At 39.2% G+C, this 24,394-nt stretch overlaps 1 pseudogene; it reads right to left on the bottom strand.

The window, feature by feature from the left end:
- Positions 1-15,518: 15,518 nt before the first annotated feature.
- On the bottom strand, positions 15,519-17,840 carry LOC143685993 (WW domain-binding protein 11-like; annotated as a pseudogene).
- Between the last annotated feature and the right edge of the window lie 6,554 nt (positions 17,841-24,394).

Here is a 24,394-nt window from a genome sequence, read left to right as displayed (position 1 = left end):
AAGACAAAGCAGCCTGGAGCCACCAGAAGCTGGAGAGTAAGAAGGATTCTTCTGTAGAGGCTTCAGAGGAAGCCTGGCTCTTCCAACACCTTGATTTCAGACTTCTGGCCTCCAGAACTGAGAGAGTAAATTTGTTGTTTTAAGCTACTCAGTTTGTGGTCCTTTGTTGTAGGAGCCCTAAGAAACTAAAACAGAACCAGTGCCTTTTCTTCCCAAAGTTAGTAGCACAAATTTAGAAACCAACAAGTAGAGACCACTGAACGTGTGATCTGCATGATTGTCTACAGAGGGAATAAATAACAGGTGTTTTATTTTATGAAGCTTCTCCTAAGGATACTGTCATGAATGTGACTCAACCCTAATGATTTCTGGTCTCTATGTCTCTCCAATCAGTAGTTCAAATTCCCAGAAAGGAAAAGGGGGGAAAAGATTGAATCAAAGGTTTATATCTGGATCACTCCTATGATGCCAAGGAAGTAGTATCACTTTGTGAAAATATGGTCACTGGGGCTTTTTCCAAAAACAAGGAGCACTATTGTGAGCCTTAAAGCTAGCGCAAGAAGATCCTACCACATTCCATCCCTTGGCTGCTGTCACAGACACATATGCACACGCGTATGCATGTGCTAAGATGCTCACTTAATCTGACCCTCTTCCCACGTACAACCACCAATGCACTCAAAGCTCCCCAAAAGAAGAACCCAAAGGCACGCCCACCTTGCTGTATCCAGTGAGTGTCCTGTGTCTACATTTCTCCTAGTCCAGGATCTCTGAAAAACTTCCATCAACCCTTCTATTTCCATCCTGATCTCATCTTAATATTGTATCTACAACCTTTAGAATAAATAAACCATGAGATTATTGAGTTAAATAAATGAATAAATACTATGAGAAACTAAAGATTATATTAAAAATGCAAAATAAGTAAGATGCATTATAGTCTAGCCCTAAGCAGAAAAATATAGGGGGGTGATAGCCCTCTTTATTTTGCAAATGGTTATGCAGCTTCCACCAATATCCCAGCAACATTTTCCAAGATTTCAGCAAACATTTAAAGGGGCAGATTTTTTCCTGGGTAGAGTGAACCAAGCCTTCAGTTCTGAGAGCCCTGTCTCAGGGCTCTGATGGACAGAGTTTCTTCCAGGGAGGCCACTTTTCTACTCAGTAAATTGAAGCATGCAAATGGACCCTCGAGGACTGATCATCTCTTCAGACTACCAGACCCATTGGGCAGTGCTGGTATGTAATAGGAACTCGAGAAATAATCGGTGGGCACCCTGGAAATCAGTCCCCAGGCAGTCAACCTGTTCTACTTGTCTATTTGCATGAGTGGCTAAGGAGCAGCCTGGGAATGCGTTGTGAGGGCAGAATCAAGCAGATCAACTTGAACCAGGGAGAAAAAAATACCCTTAAATGCCAAAGGACAGGAGGAAACAGAGCATTCTGGTAACTGTAATTTGACTAATTGCCCCATGGACTCATATCAGAACCAAGTGGGTAGAGGGTTGGAAGGAAAATAATTAACAGAAAATAGGTTTCCTCTTTTGTCTTCTCCTGTTTTGCTAAAAATGGTGTAAGAGTGCAAGATAGTACTGCTTTCATTCCCAGGCACCAACCTCTGCCACCAAGTTAGTTAGCTGGGTTAGTTCCTGAGGTGTCCTACAAAACAATTTGGGAAATGTCTGTGACTGAATGAAGTTGATTTGCTGTTTCAGCTATGGATCAGTTTAAAATGAAGGACAGTCACCAAAAATGATAACTTTATGCTGGAAATTCTTAAGTTAAAATTTGTAAGTTTTCCTTCTGACAATGATTAGATGTCAGGGGTCAGTGTTTCTGAAGGTGTATCTAGTTCATGGTAATAAAATCATGTCATAATGGTTATGTTCAAAGGCTTTGAAGTGTTCAAATCCTAGCCCTACCATTTCTCATCTTAAGCAAACTTTTAATACATTACTTCTCTAAGCATTGGTTGTCTCATTCATTAAATAGTAATGGTCCTATAGGGAGGTTCTGAGGAGCAAGTGACATAGCATAAAACATGACACAGCTTGCCATGAAGGTATTACCAGTAAATGGCAGGTAATGTTACTCTTCTCATAAAAGCTAGCATTTACACATTTTTATTTCCTGTTATGGGACATCTTAATGGCTCTTACTCATCCAAAGGCATTTCTATATGGCAAAAGAAGATGTCGGAATCCTCGTAGAGTAAATAGTTTCTTTGTTTTGGGAAAAGTCATCTCAATGGATTTATTAATACTGCAAATATAAATCAAACATTCTTCTCTGAAACAGCACCCTAATTACTATTAGTTAAAATATCTTGGGTATTGGTGGTAGAGAAATAGGGTGGGGGAAGCAGCTGCTGGGAACTGTGATAATGCAAAATAGTATTCTTTGTACTTGTGCAATATAAAAGTACCTCTTAAAGAAACAAACATTCTAGGGTCTTTGTTGTTGATTAAATTATTTCTGTTTTGTACACATTATAAAACTACTTATTGATTTCTTTCTTTTTTCTTTTTTTGGCAGGCAGCGGCTTTATGCTCAAGATGTAGAAAAACAAAGACAGAATGGTTGCATTTTTTAAGTTACAACTAGCTGGAAAATCTTTTTCCATCTTTTCACTTTCAATCTATTTGTATCCTTGCGTCTAAGATGAGTCTCTTGCAAGCAGCTTCTAGCTGGATTATGTTTCTTAATTCATTCTGCCAATTTGTATACTCTGATCGATGAGTTTAGCCCGTTAACATTCAAAGTTCTTACTGAAAAAGGCATTTCTTGAATCCACCATCTTATCATTTTTATTTTATTTGTCAGATCTATATATGCTTTTCCCTCTTTTTCTTTTTATCCTTTAAGTTACCCTTACTGGTACTCTTCAATTCTGTGCCCTCCTCCAGACCTCCCTCTCCTGTCTTTTTTTTTCCAGTTGGCAGAACTCCCTGTAGTATTTCTTGTATGGTCAATCTCTTGTTGACAAATTCTTTCAGGATTTGCTTATCTGTGAAAAATTTAATCTCTCCCTCAGTTTTGAAGGACAATTTGGCTGGGTACAGAATTCTTGGCTGGAAGTCTTTCTCTTTCAGGATCTTAAATATATCATACCACAGCTTCTCGCTCCATGGTGCCAGTTGAGTAGTCTGAACTTAGTCTTATGTGGTTTCCCTTCTATGTGGTAGATTGTTTTTCTCTTGCTGCTTTCAGAATCTTCTGCTTCTCTTCAACATTTGACAGACTGATTAGTATGTGTCTTGGGGAAGGCCTATTTGGATTTATTCTATTTAGAGTTCGTTGGGCTTCTATGACTTGTGTATTTATGTCCTTTATAAGGGTTGGGAAGTTTTCTCCCATTATATCCTCAACTACTCTTCCTAGCCCTGTATTCTTCTCTTCTCCCTCTGGGACAGCAATGATTTTTGTATTTGTGCACTTTGTTTTGCCAGTCATTTCCCTGAGATCCAATTCATTTTTTTCCATTTGCTGTTTTGAGTACTGGAAATCAGTTATCCTATTCTCTGTATCACTTATTCTTTCTTCTGTCTCTTCAAATCTGCTGTTGTGTGCCTCTAGCATGTTTTTTATTTGGTCAACAGGGTCTTTAATCTCTGCAATATCTGCTGTTTTTCTATTTCTTCTTTCAAATTCCTCTTTATGCTCTTCTAGTGTTTTCTTGATCTCCTTTATGTCATTAGGCATCCCACTTATTTTATTAAGTAGAGTTGTACGAACATCTTTGATTAGTTGTTCCGATGTCTGTGTCTCCTCTGGTATTTTATTTTGGTCCTTAGGCTGAGTTACATCTGTCTACGGTATGATATGCTCAGTGATCTTCTGTTTTTTTCATTGCAGATAAATATCTTGATTTATTTACTTTGGAAGTTGATTTCCTTCAGTAGTCTAAAGCCTTGTGTTTGTAGGGTGGGTGCGTAGCTGGATGCAGGGTAGGAAGCCTGGCACAACAGTGTGGTGATGTGTTGCAGCACAGCTGTAGGTGCAGGTTGGGGATGTTGTGCTGGTGCTTGTGAACATGGGTGCCCAGCGGTCAGAGAGGATGTAGCTGTGCGGGTGCACGGGTCTGGAGGGCGCAACCCTAATGTGCACTGGTCTAGGGCGCCGGGCCCTTTGTGAGCGTGCGCAGAGGCATGGCAGCAGGTGGGCATTTGCCTTCCTGGGCTGGAGGCGGATGTGACCCGGTTGCACAGGTCAGCGCTTTCTCAGACCTGGAAGTGTGACTGAGGGCTGTGTGCATGCACAGATCTAGGAGTGCTTTAAACTGATGTTCCCAGAGCTGAGGGGTGTGACTGGGGGCTAAGTGCATGCACGGGTCTAGGAGTGACATATTAGGGGGAGCAGGGTGAGGCTGTGTGATACTATGGGTGGGGGTGCAGCCCGGGTATAGAGGTTAGCACCCGCAGCCTTTATGCACTGGCGACAGCCTGCAGGGAGCAGGGGGGGGGAGGTAGTGCTTGGGAGGGGTGCAGGAATGATGGGTTCGACTGCACTTGAAGTGGGGGTGTGGGGAGGGTACAGGGCTGGGGGTTGGTGGGGCGGGGGTGCTTGGAGTGTGGGGAGTGGGGGCGGGTGACAGGGTTCAGGTATGTGTGGTATGGAGTGAGTCGTGGGTCATAGGGCTGCACTGATGAGGGTAGCAGGTTCAAGGAGCGTGGTCTGGCTTACTTCCTAGTCCCTGTCTCTTTGTCCGTGTGCTCTTGTGGGTTCCTTGCTTCCGCTTTAGGCTTGTTTTCTGCTTCTCAGCTCCTCCCTGCAACCAGGGCTGTTGCATGTGGTGCAGAAGGCTCTCCCAGGTCAGTTGCACTCTTGAATTGCCAACTCAGTTGTCCTCCTGTCCCTTCTCTGACTTTTCCTTGGAGCAGGGCTAAACCTGACCTTCCCTATTTGGCCATCTTCCAGGAACTCCCAGTTGCATTTTTTAAAATGTGAAATCTCATGTTGTCTGCTATATAGTAGACTGGACAATTTAGTGAGTGCTATTGTTAGACAAGACACATATGCTTCATTTCTAACAAAAGCCTTACAAACAGATAGTTGAAAAACATTATATTTATAAATGTCTTTATTTTTCTATTACCAACACTAATTGTAAGTATTCTCAGTTCCACTTGTTGACAGTAAAGAACCTCAACAGTGGTAGATTACTTTTTAAAAGAATCTACTAAATAATAAGATCTAATGGAGATTGTTGCTTTCATTGGTTAGATCTGTAAAAACAGAAAAAAGGTCCAGGGAATGAGCCTTTTGTGGTTCAAAAACTTTGTAATTAAAAGAAAAACCTTCCCCAAATTTTCACTCCTATCCAGGACTATAAACTGATAGCTCAGTACTTGGTTTAGAGATTATTGAGCTATTTTAGGTAATGGTTAAGGTAATATTTTTTGTTTTTAATTGCAAAAAATAACATGCATGGAAAAAAGTAATAAATTTCAAAGCACACCACAACAATCAGTTATAAAAGAGATTTCTGAGTTTAGTGTGGGTTGCAATTCCACAATTTTTGGTTTTTCCTTCTAGCTGCTCCAAGACACTGGAGATTAAAAGAAATTTCAGTGTAATGATTCAGCAGTCATGCTCATTTGTTAAATTTTATCTTCTCTGTTATAGCTTCATCTTCTTCTTTGATCTTTCTCCCAATCTTTAGGGGTATTTGGGCTATGCTCATTCTAATTTTTTCATGATGGAAAGGGCTGTCGATAATATGGTATGGGGGATGGAACTAGTTGATGTTTTGGAGAGGTTGACCCCTTTGGAGTTCAGGACTTATCTGGCATAGGAACACATCTGGAGGCTGTAGGTTTCTGGAAAATATTCATAGTGCATGGAGCTTTTATAGAATTTCAGATAAAGGCCTAAGTGTTCTTTAGGGTTGGAAGGAATTGTTTTTATTGGGGTTTAGCTAACCATGATAAGTAGCAATGTCTAGCTGAAGCTTGCATAAGAGTAGCCTCTTGACACTATCTGAACCCTCTCAGCCCTTGACACCTTATTTGTTTGTTGTGACATCTTATTTGTTACAATTCCTTCCCTCCTTTTGGTCAGGAAGGTATTGTCAATTCCATGATACCAGGTCCTGGCTCATTCCTGGGAGTCATATCCCACGTTGCCCAGGAGACTTTCATCCCTGATGTCATATCCCATGTAGGGTGGGGGGTGGATAATGATTTTAATTGCAGAGTTGGACTTAAAGAGCGAGAGGCCACATCTGAGCAACAAAAGAGGGTCTCTGGAAGTAAGTCTTAGGCATAACTATAGGTAGGCTTAGCTTCTCTGCTATATGAATAAGCTTCACAAGAAGACGCCTCAAGATCAAGAGGTCAATCTATTATTGACTTGGGAGTCCACAGTGTTTGTGACAGTATCATAGGTTTCTCTGGTGGTAAAGTTTAATAGTTCCATATTTTTTCTCCCATCCCTAAAGGGATTTTGCCAATACTTTCTAATTATCTGCTCAACATACTCTGGGATGGATCTGGGTATTACATTAAGTTATACAGAATTACAAGCTCTCATTCTCATTCTGGGCTACGTGTTTGGTTGTTTAAATGATCTATCCGGACAGGTTGAATTAGACATTGTAGTCCAGAAAATTTAGATTCTGGACAAAATGACCCTCTCTTCCTTTGATCTCATAGATTAGATGAAGTTCTAAAGTACAGACAATGTCTTCCTTACCCCTGTATTCTGATTTCCCTTAGTCTTGACCCGATCAGCTTCATTCTTATTTCTAATTGAAACCTGATCTCTTTTTCAATTTCTTCAGCAGTTGATGTGTTTGACAATGCTGACCTTCAGAACTACTCTGAGTCTTAGATGTCACACAGGGGCTCGAAGTTCCAGAAAAATACCAGGTTATACATATATAGCACGGCCTATATTCTACATTATAAGACTCTGAGTGTACCTTTACCAGAGTTATATGAGTGAACCCATACACTATCTATCCTTTTGTGTCTGGTTTATTTCACTCAGCATTATGTCCTCAGGTTTCATCCATGTTGTCATATGCTTCAGGACCTCATTTGTCTTACTGCTGCATAGTATTACATCATTATATATATACCACATTTTGTTTACCAACTCGTCTGTTGATGGGCACTTGGATTATCTCCATCTTTTGCAATTGTGAGTAATGCCTCTATGAACATCAGTGTGCAAATGTCTGTGTCACTTTCTTCGGCTCTTCTGGGTGAATACTAAGTAGCGGTATTGCCAATTCATAGGGCAACTCAATATTTACTTTTCCGAGGAACTGCCAAACTGTCTTCCACAGTGTCTGTGCCATTATAAATTCCCACCAGGTGTGAATAAGTGTTCCAATTTCTCTACATCTATAGTTTTCTGTTTGTTTAATAACAGCCATTCTTATAGGTGTGAAATATCTCATTATAGTTTTGATTTGCATTTCCCTTATAGCTAATGAAGATGAATATCTCGTGTGTATTTTAACCATTTGCATTTGTTCTTCAGAAAACTACGGGCCAATCTCCCTAGTGAATATGGACAAAAAATCTCAACAAAATGCTTGCAAATCAAATCCAAATAATAAATTAATAAATGAAAAAAATTATATTCAAAATAGCAACTAGAAAAGTCAAATATTTAGGAACAAGCTTAACCAGGAATGTTAGGGTCCCGTACACAGAAAACTATAAAACACTGCTAAAAGAAATCAAATAAGATCTAAATAAGTGGAAATGCATTCCATGTATATGGGTAGGAAGATTAAATGTTAAAATGTCAATTCAGGGCGGGCCGCGGTGGCTCAGCGGGCAAAGTGCTTGCCTGCTATGCCGGAGGACCTCGGTTCGATTCCCGGCCCCAGCCCATGTAACAAAAACGGAGAAACAAAATACAATAAAACAAGAAAATGTTTAAAAAGATGTTTCCCTTTCTTCCTCCCTTCCTTCCTTCTATCCTTCCTTCCTTCTCTCTGTCTTTCCTTTAAAAAAAAAAAAAAAAAAAAAAAAAAATGTCAATTCAATCCTAATTGATCTACAGATTCAATGCAATACAATCAAAAGTACAACAACCTACTATGAGGACTTGGAAAAGCTACTTATCAAATTTATTTGGAAGGGAAAGAGACCTCATATAGCTAAAAATATCCTTAAAAAGAAGAAAAAGTGAGGGGACTAACACTTTTGGATTTAAAGCTTATTATAAAGTCACAGTGGTCAAACAGTATGGTACTGGCACAAGGATAAAAAAATATTGACCAGTGGAACCAAATTGAAAGTGCAGAAATAGATCACCAAATCTATGGTCAAGTGATCTTTGACAAGGCCTCCAAATCCACTAAACTGGGACAGAATAGTCTTTTCAATAAATGGGCATGGAAAGCTGGTATCAATAACCAAAAATAAAGAAGTACCCTTACCTCACACCCTATACAAAAATAACTCGAAGTGGATAAAGACCTAAATATATGAGCCAGTACTATAAAACTCCTGGAAAAAAATATAGGCAAACATCATCAAGACCTGGTAATAGGAGAGATCTTCCTAAAGTTTACACCCAAAGCACAAGCAATGAAAAAAAAAAGAAATAAATGCCTCCTCAAATAAAGAAATAAATGAGCTCCTCAAAATCAAATGCTCCTGTACCTCAGAGGACTTTGTGAAAAAGGTAAAGAGGTACCCAATTCAATGGGAGAAAATATTTGGAAACCATGTATCAAATAAGGGTTTGATATCCAGTATATACATAAATAAGTCATACAACAGAAGAACAAACAACACAATTATAAAATGGGCAAATGATATGAATAGACACCTTCAAAGTTATTACTGTAAAGATAATTCTTGAATCTACCATCTTATCCTTTGGTCTCTTTTTTGTCAATTCTTTATATTCCTTTCCCTCTCTCTCTTTTTGTTCCTTAAGTTACCCTTACTGATTATCTTAAATTCTGTGCTTTCTTCCAGACCTCCCTCTCTTGTCTTTTTGTTTTTTTTTTCTGCTGACAGGACTCCCTTTAAACTTTCTCGTAAGGCAGGTCCCTTGTTAACAAATTCTCTCAGCATTTGTTTGTCTGTGAAAAAGTAATCTCCCCCTCAGTTTTAAAGGACAACTTTGCTGAATAAAGAATTCTTAGTTGGAGGTCTTTCCCTTTTAGAATCCTAAATATATCATAATACTTCCTTCTCACTTCCATGGTGTTTGTTGATTAGTCTGAACTTTGTCTTATGTGGCCTCCCTTGTATGTGATGAATTACATTTCTCTTGCTGCTTTCAGGACTCTCTGCTTCTCTTCAGCATTTGAGAGTCTGATTAGTGTATGTCTTGGAGTGGGTCTATTTGGATTTATTCTATTTGGGGTTCGGTGGACTTCTTTGATTTGCATATTTATGTCTTTTATAAGTGTTAGGAAATGTAGTGAACAATTATGCCAATAACTTTGACAACTTTGATGAAATGACCAAATGCCTTGAACAACACAAACTATTCCTTGATTTATGGCTGGTCAGCTCCTAATTTATCCTTTTAGACTGTTCTGTGAAAATAGATATGGGCCCTTTAAACATTTTTTCCTCTGCCAAGTGGCTCTGTAGCTTTGTCAGTAGATGGCATTGAAGAGACATTTCAGGAAGAAAGTGTACGATTCCTGAAGCATCTGTGGCTTTTCCAGCACTTGGCATCTACAGTGCCTACTGGCCCACAGCTTGTCCTGGTATCCTTCCCACCCCTGCCCTGGATGGTTTTGTAGCAGAGTGACTCTAATCCCTGCAATTCAGGCATTTCTCCAGTGCCCAGCTCCTGCAGTGCCTAGGAATCTGGTGAGACACCTCCCCATGAACAGCTTTCCCCAGCACACTGAAGAGTGGGTTTTCAGAAATTCCTATTTCTGTCATTCTCTGAGCTCTGGCATTGCCCTCTCCAACGAGGCCTGTATCTCAGCCATGGGAGGGGCAGAGGATCTTCCTTAGGTATGTCTTATCTCAGCCCTAGGGTTTGTGACTGCTCCTTATATCTGTCACTCCTATATTCTTTAAAATTTTCCTTACATCTTACTAGCCTATCTTTTGTAACTCTAATCCCATCATAGTTCATTCTTATTTATATTAAAATTTCCGTGTTCAATTATAGTATGGCTACTTTCTCCTAATTCAACCCAGATTGTCAGTTCAAGAACTGGGTAACCAGAATAACCTATTCAAGAAACTGAATTTGAGGTTAAAAGATTTTCTTTGTGAATTAGGAGGCAAGGTAACCTGCTGAGCATGATGATCTAAAGAGACTGAGATTTGAGGAGAATGGGCAAGATTTGCAACATGCTTTATGAAGAGTGGGAGCACATGTTAGATATCATAGTAAAATTGCAGTCAGCACTGAGGTCATACATAAGGCTTTGATCGTGAATTATGGTGGAACTCATTCTTTTTGGGTAACTTTTTTCAGTTGCATTCAGGTGCAGCGAAGGGAAAGGTGGATAGTTGGATGCATCCAACAGTGAGATTTTTCTAGCAGGTGCTATTAAAAGAGAAAGGAGTTAAAGCACTTCAGGGGATTTAGGGGATTTGCAAAGGGGTTGGAAAGCTGAACAGCCTTTAATATCTCCACCATAAATATAGTAAGCATACTCAGTTGTTCTAGACTACAGGAGTGTCTGAAATTTTAGCACAAGAACCATCTGGGGATCTGTTAAAATGCCGATTCTGATTCAGTAGCTTCTGTATTAACAAACTTCCATGTGATGCGAATATTCCTGCTTTTTGTTAGAATGAGTGAATGGATTGGGGAGAAGGGGAATGAATGAATTAATTAGTGTAAAAATGAATAATGAATGAATGAATGGTTGCATATGGGCAGAGAATTATGGTACCCATTGTTTCCCCACAAATTTGAACAGTATGCGGAATCTTAAAATGTCAGAGCCAGACTGGCTTTTGGAGATTTTCTAGTTCAGCTCTGTATGACCACTAACTAAAGTACTCATTAAAATACGCATTTCTGTCCCATCCCGTGAGAATCTGAGTCATCAGGTCTGGGCCAGGCTTCTGCTCTCTATAGTTTTGTTCTTTAAAGATCCTGGGTGATTCTGATAATCAGCCACCTTTGGGAATCATCGATCTAGCCCAGCAACTTTCCCACCTTGCCAAGTCACATACGCAACAATCCCATTTTACAGATGAGAAAAATGAGACTAAGAGGGATTAAGAGATATTGATAGTGTCAGATAAAGGTACACGCTGAGTGAAGAAGACCAACCGCTTGGTAGGGCACACGATATGGAATTCTTTTGTTGAGGTTGTTGATGTAGGTGTTGCCATTTTGCCAAAGGCTTTGGTGCGCTTCCATTTTCTTCATTAAATTCTATCACTGTCACTATTAAGAAGATACCTTGAGGGCGGGCCACGGTGGCTCAGCAGGTCAGAATGCTCGCCTGCCATGCCAGAGGACCCGGGTTCGATTCCTGGTGCCTGCCCATGTAAAAAAAAAAAAAAAAAATTAAAAAAAAAAAAAAGGAAGATACCTTGAGAACTTTTTTAGGGATTAGAATCTAGGAATTTCTCTATTGCCTTCACAAGTGACTCAACCCTGTATCCATAGTCAGTGTCATTGAGTTGTAGCTAATAGGGATATGTGCTTTAGGGAAAGACAGCCCTGAATTCAATCCCTACCCTGCCATTGACCAGATGTGTGTGATTTTGGGCAAATCAGTGCCAAGGAGACCAGGACTTGGGGGGCAAAAACAAACAGTGTCATCAGCCATGGGTATGGCCACATCTGCTCATCAACCCTTGAAAGAGGTAAGGGTTGAGAGTCCTGTCTGATTTTTCCAACTCAGAGAGTATATGTGTTGATTCTCCCAACCTTCCTAGAACTGTGTTAAATTGTAATGCACTCTTGTGTATAGTTTTGAGCATTTTCTCCTAATGCTTGAACAAAATAGACTTTGACCCCTCCATCAGTATTTATGGAAATACTCAAATTGAGATTTATCTCAAATTTCGGTCCGGGGACTCTATTTTTTTTTGCATGGGCAGGTACCGGGAACGGAACCCGGGTCTTCGGCATGGCAGGCAAAAACTCTGCCTGCTGAGCCACCGTGGCCCGCGGGGACTCCTTTTTTAAAAGTAACTTTGAATGTTTTCTTCCTTCCCAAAATGCATATATTTGGTTGGAAAACAAGACTTGGCAAGCAAAAATAAGTACCATCCACAATCTCTCACCCAGAGAAACACTATTGTTAACATTTTGTTGTGTATCTTTCCACTCTTCTATGACAGTGGGTATAAACATTTTAACAACTTCACATTGTTTTATGCATTAACATATCATGGCTATCCCGCAACATTTTTGCATATTTTTTTAACTTTTTATTATGGGAAATTTTGAACACAAATTGAAGAGACAGAATGGTATAACAATACATTACATATCCATCACTCAGCTTCAACAATTATCAACACACGGTCATTTTTTTATATCTAATCCCACCCACTTTTCCTCATTCATATTATTTTGAAGTAAATTCCAGACATCATGTCATTTCATCCATAAATATTTCTGTAAATATCTCTAAAAGAAAAGGACTCCTTTTAGAAGATAACCATACTAGTATTACAGATCTTAGAAAGTAACAATAATTCTTTAATAACACCAAACCTGATGTTTAATTTGAAACTGATTCATAATTTTTTTAAACTAATAGGCTTTTGAATCAGGATCCAGATAAGATCCAACTATTGTAATTAATTGATAAATCTTTTAAGTCTCTTTTAATCTATAGATTCTCTGACTTCTTTCCTTGCTATTTTATTTATTACACAAGCCAAGTTATATGTCTTGTCAAGTTTCTTGGTGTAGATTTTTCTGAGTAAATCTCCATAGTGTGAAATCTAACATATTCTGCCCTTTGTATTTCCTGCAAATTGAAAGTTAAATTTAGAGGTATATTAGCTTCAGATTTTGTTTTTTGTTTTTAGCATGACTATTTCACAGGTATTGTATTCTATCAGGAAACAATAATGTCTTGTTATTTATGTTTTTTAACAGTAGCAAACATTGAAAATCAATACCTAGATCCTGGATGTTTTATTCATCAGGAGCTGCAACATGGTGATTTTTTTCAAGTTATTTTTTCCCTTCATTTCTTTTTTCTTTCTTTCTTTTTTTTTTTCTGTGTATAGGTCTTTTGGGTCCTCAGTTAAATTTATTCCTAAATATTTTATTCCTCTGGTTGCTATTGTAAATGGAATTTTTCCCTGATTTCTTCCTCAGACTGCTCATAACTAGTATATAGAAAGACTATTGAATTTTTGGTGTTGATCTTGTACCCTGTCACTTTGCTGTACTCATTTATTAGCTCTAGGATCTTTGCTGTAGATTTCTTGGGATTTATGACATAGAGTGTCATGTCATCTGCAAACAGTGAGAGTTTGAATTTTCCCTTTCCAATTTGGATGCCTTTTATTTCTTTTTCTTGTCTAATTGCTCTGGTTAGAACTTCCAGCACAATGTTGAATAACAATGGAGCCAGTGGGCATCCTTGTCTTGTTCATGATCTTAGAGGGAAAGTTCACAGTCTTTCCCCATTGAGGATGATATTAGCTGTAGGTTTTTCATATATTCCCTTTATCATCTTGAGGAAGTTTCCTTCTGTTCTTATTCTTTGAAGTGTTTTCATCAAGAAAGGATGTTGAATTTTGTCAAATGCCTTGTCTGCATCAATTGAGATGATTGTGTGGTTTTTCTGCTTTGACTTATTGATGTAGTGTATTAAATTAATTGATTTTATAGTGTTAAATCAGACTTGCATATCTGGAATAAATCCCACTTGGTCATGGTGTATAATTCATTTAATGAGATGCTGGATTCGATTTGCAGGTATTTTGTTGATGATTTTTGCATCTATATTCACTAAAGAGATTGGTCTATAATTTTCTTTTCTTATAGTATATTTGGCTTTGGTATTAGGGTGGTATTCTAGTTTGCTAGCTGCCAGAATGCAATATACCAGAAACAGAATGGCTTTTAAAAAGGGAAATTTAATAAGTTGCTAGTTTACAGTTCTAAGGTCAAGAAAATGTCCCCAATTAAAGCAAGTCTATAGAAATGTCCAATCTAAGGCATCCAGGGAGAGATACCTTGATTTAAGAAGGCTGGTGAATTTCAGGGTTTCTCTCTCAAGTGAGAAGGCACATGGCGAACACAATCAGGGTTTCTCTGTCAGCTGGAAGGGCACATGGTGAACACATCATCTGCTAGCTTTCTCTCCTGGCTTCTGGTTTTGTGAAGCTCCCTGGGAGGCATTTTCCTTCTTCCTCTCCAAAGGTCGCTGGCTGGTGGACTCTGCTTCTTGTGGCTGTGTCGTTCTGCTCTGTTCTCTCTGAATCTCTTATCTCCAAAATGTTTCCTGTTTTATAGGACTTCAGAAACTAATCAAGACCCACTCGAATGGGTGGAGACATGTAGTCACCTAATCCATCTTAACAACCACTCTCGATTACATCACATCTCCAGGGAGATGAACTAATTACAGTTTCAAACATACAATGCTGAATAGGGATTAGAAAAATGGCTGCCTTTACAAAATGGGATTAGGATTAAAACATGGCTTTTCTAGGGGACACACATCCTTTCAAACCAGCACAGGTGGTGTTTGCTTCATAGAAGTAGTTAGGTAGCTTTTCCTCCTCTTCAGTTTTTTTTTTTTTTTTGAAGAGTTTGAGTAGGATTGGTACAAATTCTTTCTTGAATCCTTGGTAGAATTAGCATGTAAAGCCATCTGGTCCTGGATTTTTCATTTTTTAGAGCTTCTACTGGTTCAATCCCTTTACTTGTGATCGGTTTGTTGAGGTCATCTGTTTCTTAAATTAATGTTGGTTGCTCATGCCTTTCTAGGAAATTGTCCGCTTCAACTCTGTTTTCTAGTTTATTAGCATATAGTTGCTCATAGTATCCTCTTTTATTTCTGTGGAGTCAGTGGTTATGCCCCCTCTTCCTTTTCTGGTTTTATTTATTTGCTTTCTCTCTCTCTCTCTCTCTCTCTCTCTCTCTCTCTCTCTCTCAGTGTAACTAAGGGCCATTGATTTTAGTTTTCTCAGAGAACCGACTTCTGATTTTGTTGCTTTTCTGTATTGTTTTCATGTTCTTTTTTTGGTTGTTGTTGGTGTAGAACATTTATTCATTTTTCCATGAAACACTCAAAGTTTAAGTCAGTGGGAAATATTTTTAATCAAAGAATTGTACATTTTCTTCCCACAAATTCTGCTTTGTATTAGGAAATGACATTGTGATCCATTTCACTACAAGTAAAATATTACAAAATATTTACAATAAAATATTTAAAATAACTCAAACACAAAAGCCAAGATGGGGTGAAATAAACTGGTTCCTCAGAAATCTCTACTCCAGTGCCAACAACATACAAGAGAGCAAAAACAGATTAAGTAACTGAAATCCCCCGATGACGTTTCAAAAGAATTGGAGAAGGGAAAGAAATGGATGGAAATGGTGATATGAAAGGGAATGGATGTTAGCAGCACTGCTTCAATAATCAATATATTCTGAGTGAAATACCCCTGCTTATATGCAGTAAATTTTGACCAAGGCTAAACTTTAGGATATTCTTTGCACTGAAATTAAAATATACCTTGACAGTGGAAGTAGCTCTTTCACCTAATCTTAATAAGAGCCTCTTTCTCCATGAACCACTGATGTGAACAGAAACCTGTTATAGAATGAAAAGCTGTCACAGTAACCCTTCCATTTCTTTCATGAAAGCTTCATACACATCATCCTTAGTTTGTACTGAGACAGGAACAGAAGGACCAGATTTGGGGGCTGCTTTGGCAAGAGGTACAGCAGAATCATCCTCTGACTTTCTTTGGGGAGCAGCAGTAGCCCCTTTATTCTCCCGACGCACCCTCAGTGCAGTGGGCACAGATCTAGTCATCTCCGCCTTGGGATTAGTGATCTGTGGCTTGGCACTGATGGCTGCTGTGGCTTTCTTCTCAATGGTGGCTGCACTTGTATCATCCGCCTTGGGTCGCTGAATCAAACTGGGTGGGGCACTTAAAACCCCTGGGTTTGGCAAGGGAGCTGGTGGGAAAAGCCCAGGTGGGGCAGGTCCAAGGGGAGGCACCAAAGTTGGGCGCATCATGCCAGGACGAGGTGGAGGGATACCTGGAGGTGCAGGGGGAGGTAGCCTTGGGGGAGGTCCCCGAGGAGGAGGGCCGGGGGGCAAACCTGGAGGTAGGCCTGGAGGTGGGCCTGGAGGTGGACCTGGGGGAGGACCTGGGGGAGGGCCAGGTGGTCGGCCTGGTGGGGGTCCTGGAGGTAAAAGTCGGGGTAAAGGCCCTCAGAGTCCTGGCATTCCAGGTGGTCTCAGGAATGGAGGCGCTCCTGGAGGTGGCCCAGGAGGAAGGCTTGGAGGTGGTCCAGGTGGCCATAAAGGTGGTGCTGGTGGTGGCCCAAGAGGAGGTGGTCCTGGCATGGGAGGTGCTTGTATCTGAGAAGGAGGAACAGACTGTGGAGGAGCCTGCTGCTGTGAAGAAGCTGCAGATGTACCATCTGAAAGAGATTCTTCTTTATGCTGTTTTTGTGACTGCTTTTCTGCTTCAGAATCATCAGAATCATCTTCATCATCATCCTCTGAAAATTCCTCTACTTCTCGTCCCTCCTCTGGGATTTCCTGACCTGCCATTCGAAGCATCATGGCTTGAAGAGGAGTCAGTTCCTTCATGTTCTTCTTTTTTTTTTTTCTCGATTTTCCAGGCATATCTGCAAATCGTACACTCAGACCTGACTTTTTTCTTCAGTGTTGTCTATCTCACTATCATCACGGTGCACAAATTCATCTACCTCACTTTCTCCATCTGACCTGTCAGTATCACTGTCATCAGCGCTGTCATCATGTTTACCTTGATCCATGTCCTCAGGATAGCCATCATCCTCACTGGTGCTGGAAATATCATCATCATGCCCTCGCTGAGCAAGTTCAGGACTATATAACATATCCTCATCTCACCTACGAGGAGGAAGATCTAGGGCAAAGCCTACTTTATGGCCATACATCTGCAAGACTTGAGGAGGAGGTGGACCAGGAGGAGGACCAGGAGGTTTTCTACCAGGGGGCAAACCATGGAAACGCGGAACACCATGTCCAAGAAGAGGAAGTATAGAAACTGCCTGAGTTGGAGGTCCATAGGCTGAAGTCTTTTTAAGGATAGAAGGTGGCTGGGCACCAGGAAGTGCAATGTCCCGGATCAAGATGTTGGAAGGAGCATGAGGCATATCTGGCAAAGGAATACTCTCAACTTCCACGTGCTGAGCATTCTTGACAGCATCAAAATATTGACTAAGTTGAGCCCTCTTTTGTTCATATTCTACTTCTAGCTTTCTCAATTCCTTGTAAATATCCGGATTCTCTTTTTCATAGAGTCGTAGAATACGTTCAAAGGTTTCACGCAGCTTTTTACGTTTGTCTTTCAGCACCTTCTCATTTAACTGGGGCTGTTGCACAGGGTTAAATTCCATTTCGTCTAATTTCTCCGTGTCTCGGATAATCTGTTTGGGATCCTTCATCTTCAAAACTGCAGCTCGTACCATCTTGCGCTGTTTTTTGTTCTTCTTTGATTCTCTCTTCTGAGCTTCCTTTCGAGCCTGGTCTGTGGGGTTCATAAATTTTCCACTCTTGGTGGATGACGTAGATCTCCGTCCCATGTTTAAAATCTGTATTGTTTACTTGTTCATCAAAAAAAAAAAAAAAAAAAAAAAGGCAACACTTCTGCTGAATTCCCGGGACTGCTAGAATTGGGGTGTGGGCGATTTCTGGCCTCTTTTACTTCATAGGGGTCTTCACCTCAGCCCCTCATTCAGGTAGTCAGCCACCGCCATCTTGAAAGCTCGTGCCCCTCCGCCATCCGTATGTCACTTCCTGTCTGTTTTCATGTTCTTAATTTCATTTTTTTCTGCTCTAATCTTCATTATTTATTTTCTTTTGTTTGCTTTGGGGTTAGTTTGTTGTCCTTTTCCTAGTTCTTCCAAATGAATGGTTAATTCCTCAATCTTTGCTCTTTCTTATTTTAAAATAGAGGTATTTAAGGCAATTAATTTCCCTCTCAGTACTACCTCTGCTACATCCTGTAAGTTTTGGTATGTTGTGTTTTCATTTTCATTTGCCTTCTGATATTTACTGTTTTCTCTTGTAATTTCTTCCTCGACCTACTGGTTGTTTAATAGTATGCTGTTTAGCCTCCATGTATTTGCGCATTTTCCAGCCTTCTGCCTGTTATTGATTTCCAACTCCATTCCATTATGATGCAAGAAAGTGATTTGTATAATTTCAAACTTTTTAGATTTATTGAGGCTTGCTTTATGACCCAGCATGTAGTCCATCCTTGAGAATGACCTGTGAGCACTTGAGAAAAATATCTATCCTGCTGTTATGGGGTGTCAATGTTCTGTAAATGTCCTTTAAGTCTAGTTCATTTATCATAGTATTCAAAATCTGTTTCCTTATTCATCCTTTGTCTAGATGTCCTAACCATTGGTGAGAGCAGGGAATTGAAATCTCCAACTATTATTGTAGAGGTATCTATTTCTCCCTTCAGTGTTGTCAGTGTTTGCCTTATGTATTTTAGAACACTCTAGCTGGGTGCATGAATATTTATGATTGTTTTGTCTTTCTGTTGAATTGTTCCTTTAATTAATAAAAGTTCCTTTAATTAATTAATCCTTCATTGCCTTTTTAAGTTGTTTTACATTTGAAGTTTAATTTGTCGGATATCAGTATAGCTACACCTGCTCTTTTCTGGTTGTTGTTTGTGTGAAATATCTTTTTCCAGCCTTTTACTTTCGATCTGTTTTTTTCCTTGGGTCTAAAATAAATCTCCTGTAGACAGCATATAGATGGGTCCTGTTTTTTAATTCACTCTTCTAGTCTATGTCTTTTGATTGGGGAATCTAATCCATTAACATTTAATGTTCTTACTGTAAAGACAGTATTTTCTTCCACCATTTTGTCATTTGGATTTTTTTTGTCATATCTAATTTTTTTCTCATTTTATCTTTATTGATAGTTTTCACTTCTAAGCTCTTTTCCAGACCTCTCTCTCCTGTCTTTTCCTATCTGCTTGCAGTGCTCCCTTTAGTATTTCTTGCACAGCTGCTCTCTTAGTCACAAATTCTCTTAGTCACTGTTTGTTTGAAAATATCTATTCACCCCCATCGGTTTCGAAGGACAGTTTTTCTGGGTATAGAATTCCTGGTTGGCAGTTTTTCTCTTTCAGAATCTTAAATGTATCATATCACTGCCTTCTTGACTCCATGACTTCTGCTGAGAAATCTGCACATAGTCTTGAGTTTCCCTTGTATGTGATGTGTTTCTTTCCTTTTGCTGCTTTCAAAATTCTCTCTTTGTCTTTGACACTTGACAATCTGATTAGTATTTGTGTTTGAGTAAATCTTTTAGGATTTATTCAGTTTGGGGTATGCTGCTCTTTTTGGATCTTCCCTCAGCTCATTGATTTGATTTTTAATGAGGTGGGAAATTTTCAGAGATTATTTCCTCTGGTAGTCTTTCTACTCCTTTTCCCTTCTTTTCTCCTTCTTGGACACCCATAACATGTATATTCATGCACTTCATGTTGCCATTCAATTCCCTGAGACCCTGCTCATATTTTCCATTCTTTTCCTTTTCTTTTGTTTGTAAGATTTCAGATGTCTTGTTCTCTAGCTCACTGATCCTTTCTTATGTCTCTTTAAATCTGCTGTTGTAAATCCCCATTGTTTTTACATCTCTTCTATTATTCCTTTCATTCCCATAAGTTCTGCAATTTGTTTTCTAAACTTTCAAGTTCTTCTTTATGTTGTCCAATGTCTTCTTTATAACCTTCATCTCTTTGCCATATTTTCCTCAGCTCATTGATTTGATTTTTAATGAGATTTTGCATGCCTATTCGAACATCCTGAATTAGTTGTTTCAATCCCTGTATCTCATTTGAAATGCAGGTTTCTTCCTTTGACTGGGCCATATCTTCGATTTATTCACTGGTATTCTTCTAAAGAGAAAGTTTTCTTCATTTACAGGTTGATTACCTGGTAGTACAGTTCACTTAGAAATGACAGGACAAATACTTAATTTATCCCCTTTAAGTTCAAAATAATGAGCTAATACCCAGCTGTGGCTAAATGGGTTTTTAGTTTTATTATGAACTTGAGGGTTTATATATCTAATGTATTTTAATGATTGCAGTTATTATCCTTCTTGATGCACAAATGATTCCATCTCTGGGTAGTAGGACGTTCGTCAAATGACATTGAGGTTTGTCTCATATGCTTCCTACCCCACTTCTGGAATCAGCCATTTCTCTTTGGAGCCCTGATACCTTTTAGCAGGAAATGGCATTTCATGACTATAATACTTCCAGTTTTAATTCAGGATACATGATTTTTACTTAACCTATTTTACATTTGTATATCCTTTCTCCTATGCCTATGACTTTCACATAATAGAATTAGAATACCATATAATTATTTAATTGTTATAGCCCACAATATACCTATGACAGCCTCAAAATAACGTTTTAATTGTATGATTTAACCTTCCTTTTTGTTGTATTATAAGCTGATGATACATGTTTTATTCTCACTTTATTATATATATATATGTATGTATATATGGCTTTTCACTGTGTGGTCTGTTTTATTTGAGCATTCTCTCTTTCTGCCTTACTCTGCTTTTGGTATTTAGAAAGACATGTACTTTTGTTCTAATTGGTTACCTTAAACTAAGACCTTTAACTACTACACTAAATCCCTTCACTGCTTGGATTATTATCTACAGGTGTCCTACTATAAGTAATATTAAAATTAGCTACTAGCCTTTCCTTCTTTTCCTCCATCCCCGTGTTACTACCTCCAGCTGACTGAAATAATATCCTTTCATTTCCTGTTAATTATTTGAAGGCAATCTTCAAGCTTATTCTATGTTTATTATATTCTTCCTATCCTCCCACCTCCAATTTTTGATAAGGGTATTGTAGGTACATTGTCAGAGAATATAGCTATTTCCTATACTGTCTCCCTAAACCATTATTTAGTCTTAATTATACAGGTAAATAATTTTTCTAATGTCGCCACAGTCCCTATGTAGATATCTCTCCAGTTATTTTGGTTGGCTGAAGTTAGCTCTCTAGTAGACTCCTCAGGAAGGCTATGGGAACAGTAAATCCTGTCTATTCCATCAGTCACCTCATTGCCTCCTACAGATTCTTCCTCTCGCAGATGTGTATGCCCCGAGTGTCTGGTGGCTGATGTTGGTTTGTCCCCTCCTCACCCACTCATATTATGGAGTTGGAGGGAATACCTTGTCCCCCAATTTTGTTGTCTATGTGTCTTGAATTTTACTATTTTAATTTTTCTATAGATTTTTTTATTGGGGCATACTAGGAGATGCAGAAATCATGTCAACACTACACCATTAAAACCACCTTCTCAGAATTTTAAACAATTTATATCTTCCACCTTTGTGAAGTGTCTGTTCAATCCCTTTGTCCATTTTTCTTTTAGGTTGTCTGTATTCTTCGTATTGATTTGTGAGAGTTATTTATATTGTCTCTATGCAAGTCCTTTGTTGTATATGTGCCATAGAGAACCTCAGCGTTCAGGAGGTTGGGGCCCGGAGTCCCAACAAACTCACTCAGGCTTCAGGCTCTGCTACATACTGGCTCTGAGATCACCCTGGTCTTCAAGCCTAAACCAGGGCCCTGCACACTTTTAAGGCCTTTGATACATATTCCCAAATTGCCTCATAGATGTTAAAAGCTATAGATGATAGTTTCCTTTGTGATGGTTAGGTTCTGGTGTCAACTTGGCCAGGTGATGATGCCCAGTTGTCTGCTTGGGCAAGCACTGGCCTGATGTTGCTGCAAGGCTATTTCATGGCTGGGCGATAAACTGGAAGGCTGGTGTATTAAATCGTCAGTCAGTTAATTGCACCTGTGGCTGGTTACATCTGTGGTCAACTAGGGTGTGCCTCCCACCAATACGATAGTACAATCAGTCAAAGACTTTTAAGGAAGAAGAGGGATTTTTTTTTTTTCATCCAGGGAGTCTGTCCTGTGGAGTTTGTCTAGACCCTTCATCGGAGCTGCCAGCTTCACATCTTGCCCTACGGATTTCAGACAATTTCATTCCCACAGTTGTGTGAGATACCTTTATAAATCTTGTGTTTACCGATATCTCCTGCTGGTTTGGTTTCTCTAGAGAGCCTTAATGCACTTTTTATTATTAATCAATTGATCAAAACACACATAACAGAGTAAGTCATGCTTCTAGGAATTTTATGTTATTAACAGCTTCTACTTATATTTGAAGATAGTAACCTATTATTTATTCAGTCTACAGAAAAAAATTGATCTCTATATGGATTTATCAGCCTCATGTATTACCTCTACTGACCTCCAAAGAAGCAAAATCACTATGGGAACAAATAAGACTCACCAGCAATGCTCAGCAAGATTATCGCATTTAACCCTTAACACAATCCTGCAGTGTAGTTGATATCATCTCCATTTTATAGATTCAGGAATTGAGGCTCAGACTGATCAATGACTTCTTGGGGCTACACAGATAACAAGTGTTAGAGCCAAGATTCTAACCCTAGTCTATGCTTGTAGTATAATGAAGGAGCATGCACTCTCCAGGGTGTTTAAATGTGCAAAATTAAATGTGTGTAATATGACTTTAATATAAAAGACATATCACAGGAATTTTCATTTCACAGTCATCGTGGACATCTTTTCCTAGCCACCTATGGAAACAGTTCATTCACTTGAAGGGTCATATGGATGTCATTGAATGGGTTTAACGTAGCTTATTGAACTCCCATCCCTTTTTGGTGGGTATTCTGGTGGTTTGATATTCTTTGCCAGTATGCACATTGCTCTAATTAATGTGATCGTATATAAATATTTTTGTACACTTGTGTAAATTGTTTAGGATGCATGACTGAGCAGAAATTATTAGGTCCAAAGCCTTGGCTATCTATTTTAACGACTATTGTCTGTTGTCATCCCCATTCTCTAGATAAGTAAACTGAGGCACAGAGACATCAAGCAAGATCACATGGGTAGGAAGAGGCAGAGCTGATCTCAGGCCTTGGTGATCTGGCTCCAGAGTCCATACTCTGAGAGGCTACCCCAGGTTTCTTGGTTCCAAGGAGGCAGCTCCTTTGTGAGCACACAAATCCTCAGGGTTAGGCAATACTTCCTGGGGGAATCAAATCAGATTTGAAACAGCAAAGTATTTTACCAGCTGTGAAATGTATAAAGTTACAGGGTATGAACCTTTTTTCATGATGCCAGCAGATAGTTTATAAATGGTATCATTTACTAAAGAAGACGTGCAATGAACCCAACGTCTTGAGAAATGAGTCTCTGTACTGTTCCCCACAGGCACCCATGCCTGAGACATGAAGGCTCTACCGAGCCTCTCCTCTTGTCAGATGTCTGCTTGCACCTAAGCAGAGAAGTTGGGGACTGTAGAAAAGGAAAACAGTGTATCAGGAAGGGCTGTGGCTCCCCTTACATCCCTCAAGTAGGTGAGGCCTGACATTACTATTATAGATAAGGTTATCCTGAGGGGATTAGGTGCTTGGTGCTGTCTGGCTTTTCACAACTGCGTGGCCACTGAGAAATATGATGGAAATACACTGCAATGCCTGACGTCTCCCTCTGCGTTTCCCCTCCTGATGGAAGGTCCTGAGACCATTTCTCCCTGACATTTTCAATGAGGAGTCCTGAAAAAATTATCATTTCATATTTCTCAAGGAATACATACTCATTATAGAAACTACAGAGAGTAAAGTTTTCCCATAATCTCATGACCAGGAATGAAACAAAGTTACGTGTTTGCCGATATCCTTCTCTTTTTGCTTTTTTGAGGATATATATATATATGAGGATATATATATTTTTTTATGTCAAAAAGTTTAATAAACTCCAAAATGCTAGAAATATTTAATTGTCACTATTTGACAATAATAATCGTAATTTCATATGTGCCTACAGTTTCAAATCACATACATTTAAAGAAAAAAACAGCCTCAATTAGGTGTGTGAAAAACTTGTTTTTAGGGAATGTTTCAGCAGTTCTTTGCAATAAGTTTGCATTCCCCACGGTAATGAAAAAGCACATATTCAGCAACCTCTCTTACCAGGTCTTTTCAAATACATTGTTTTACTTAATCCCCAGAGGCTTTTATGATGTAGCTATTCATATCCCCCTTCCCATTTTATAGGTGAGGAAACTAAGGAATGAACCAAATACTCATTTTCTTTTAGCATTTTGCCGCAATTCCTCTCTCCCTCTTCCTGAAGTCATTTGGATCACATTGCAAGCGGTGGTACCACGGGGTCATCCT

Source organism: Tamandua tetradactyla, chromosome 6 (genome assembly GCF_023851605.1).
Source record: "Tamandua tetradactyla isolate mTamTet1 chromosome 6, mTamTet1.pri, whole genome shotgun sequence".
NCBI lineage: Eukaryota > Metazoa > Chordata > Mammalia > Pilosa > Myrmecophagidae > Tamandua > Tamandua tetradactyla.
The sequence above is the reverse complement of the archived record's forward strand: the minus strand, read 5'-3'. Positions and strand labels throughout refer to the sequence as shown.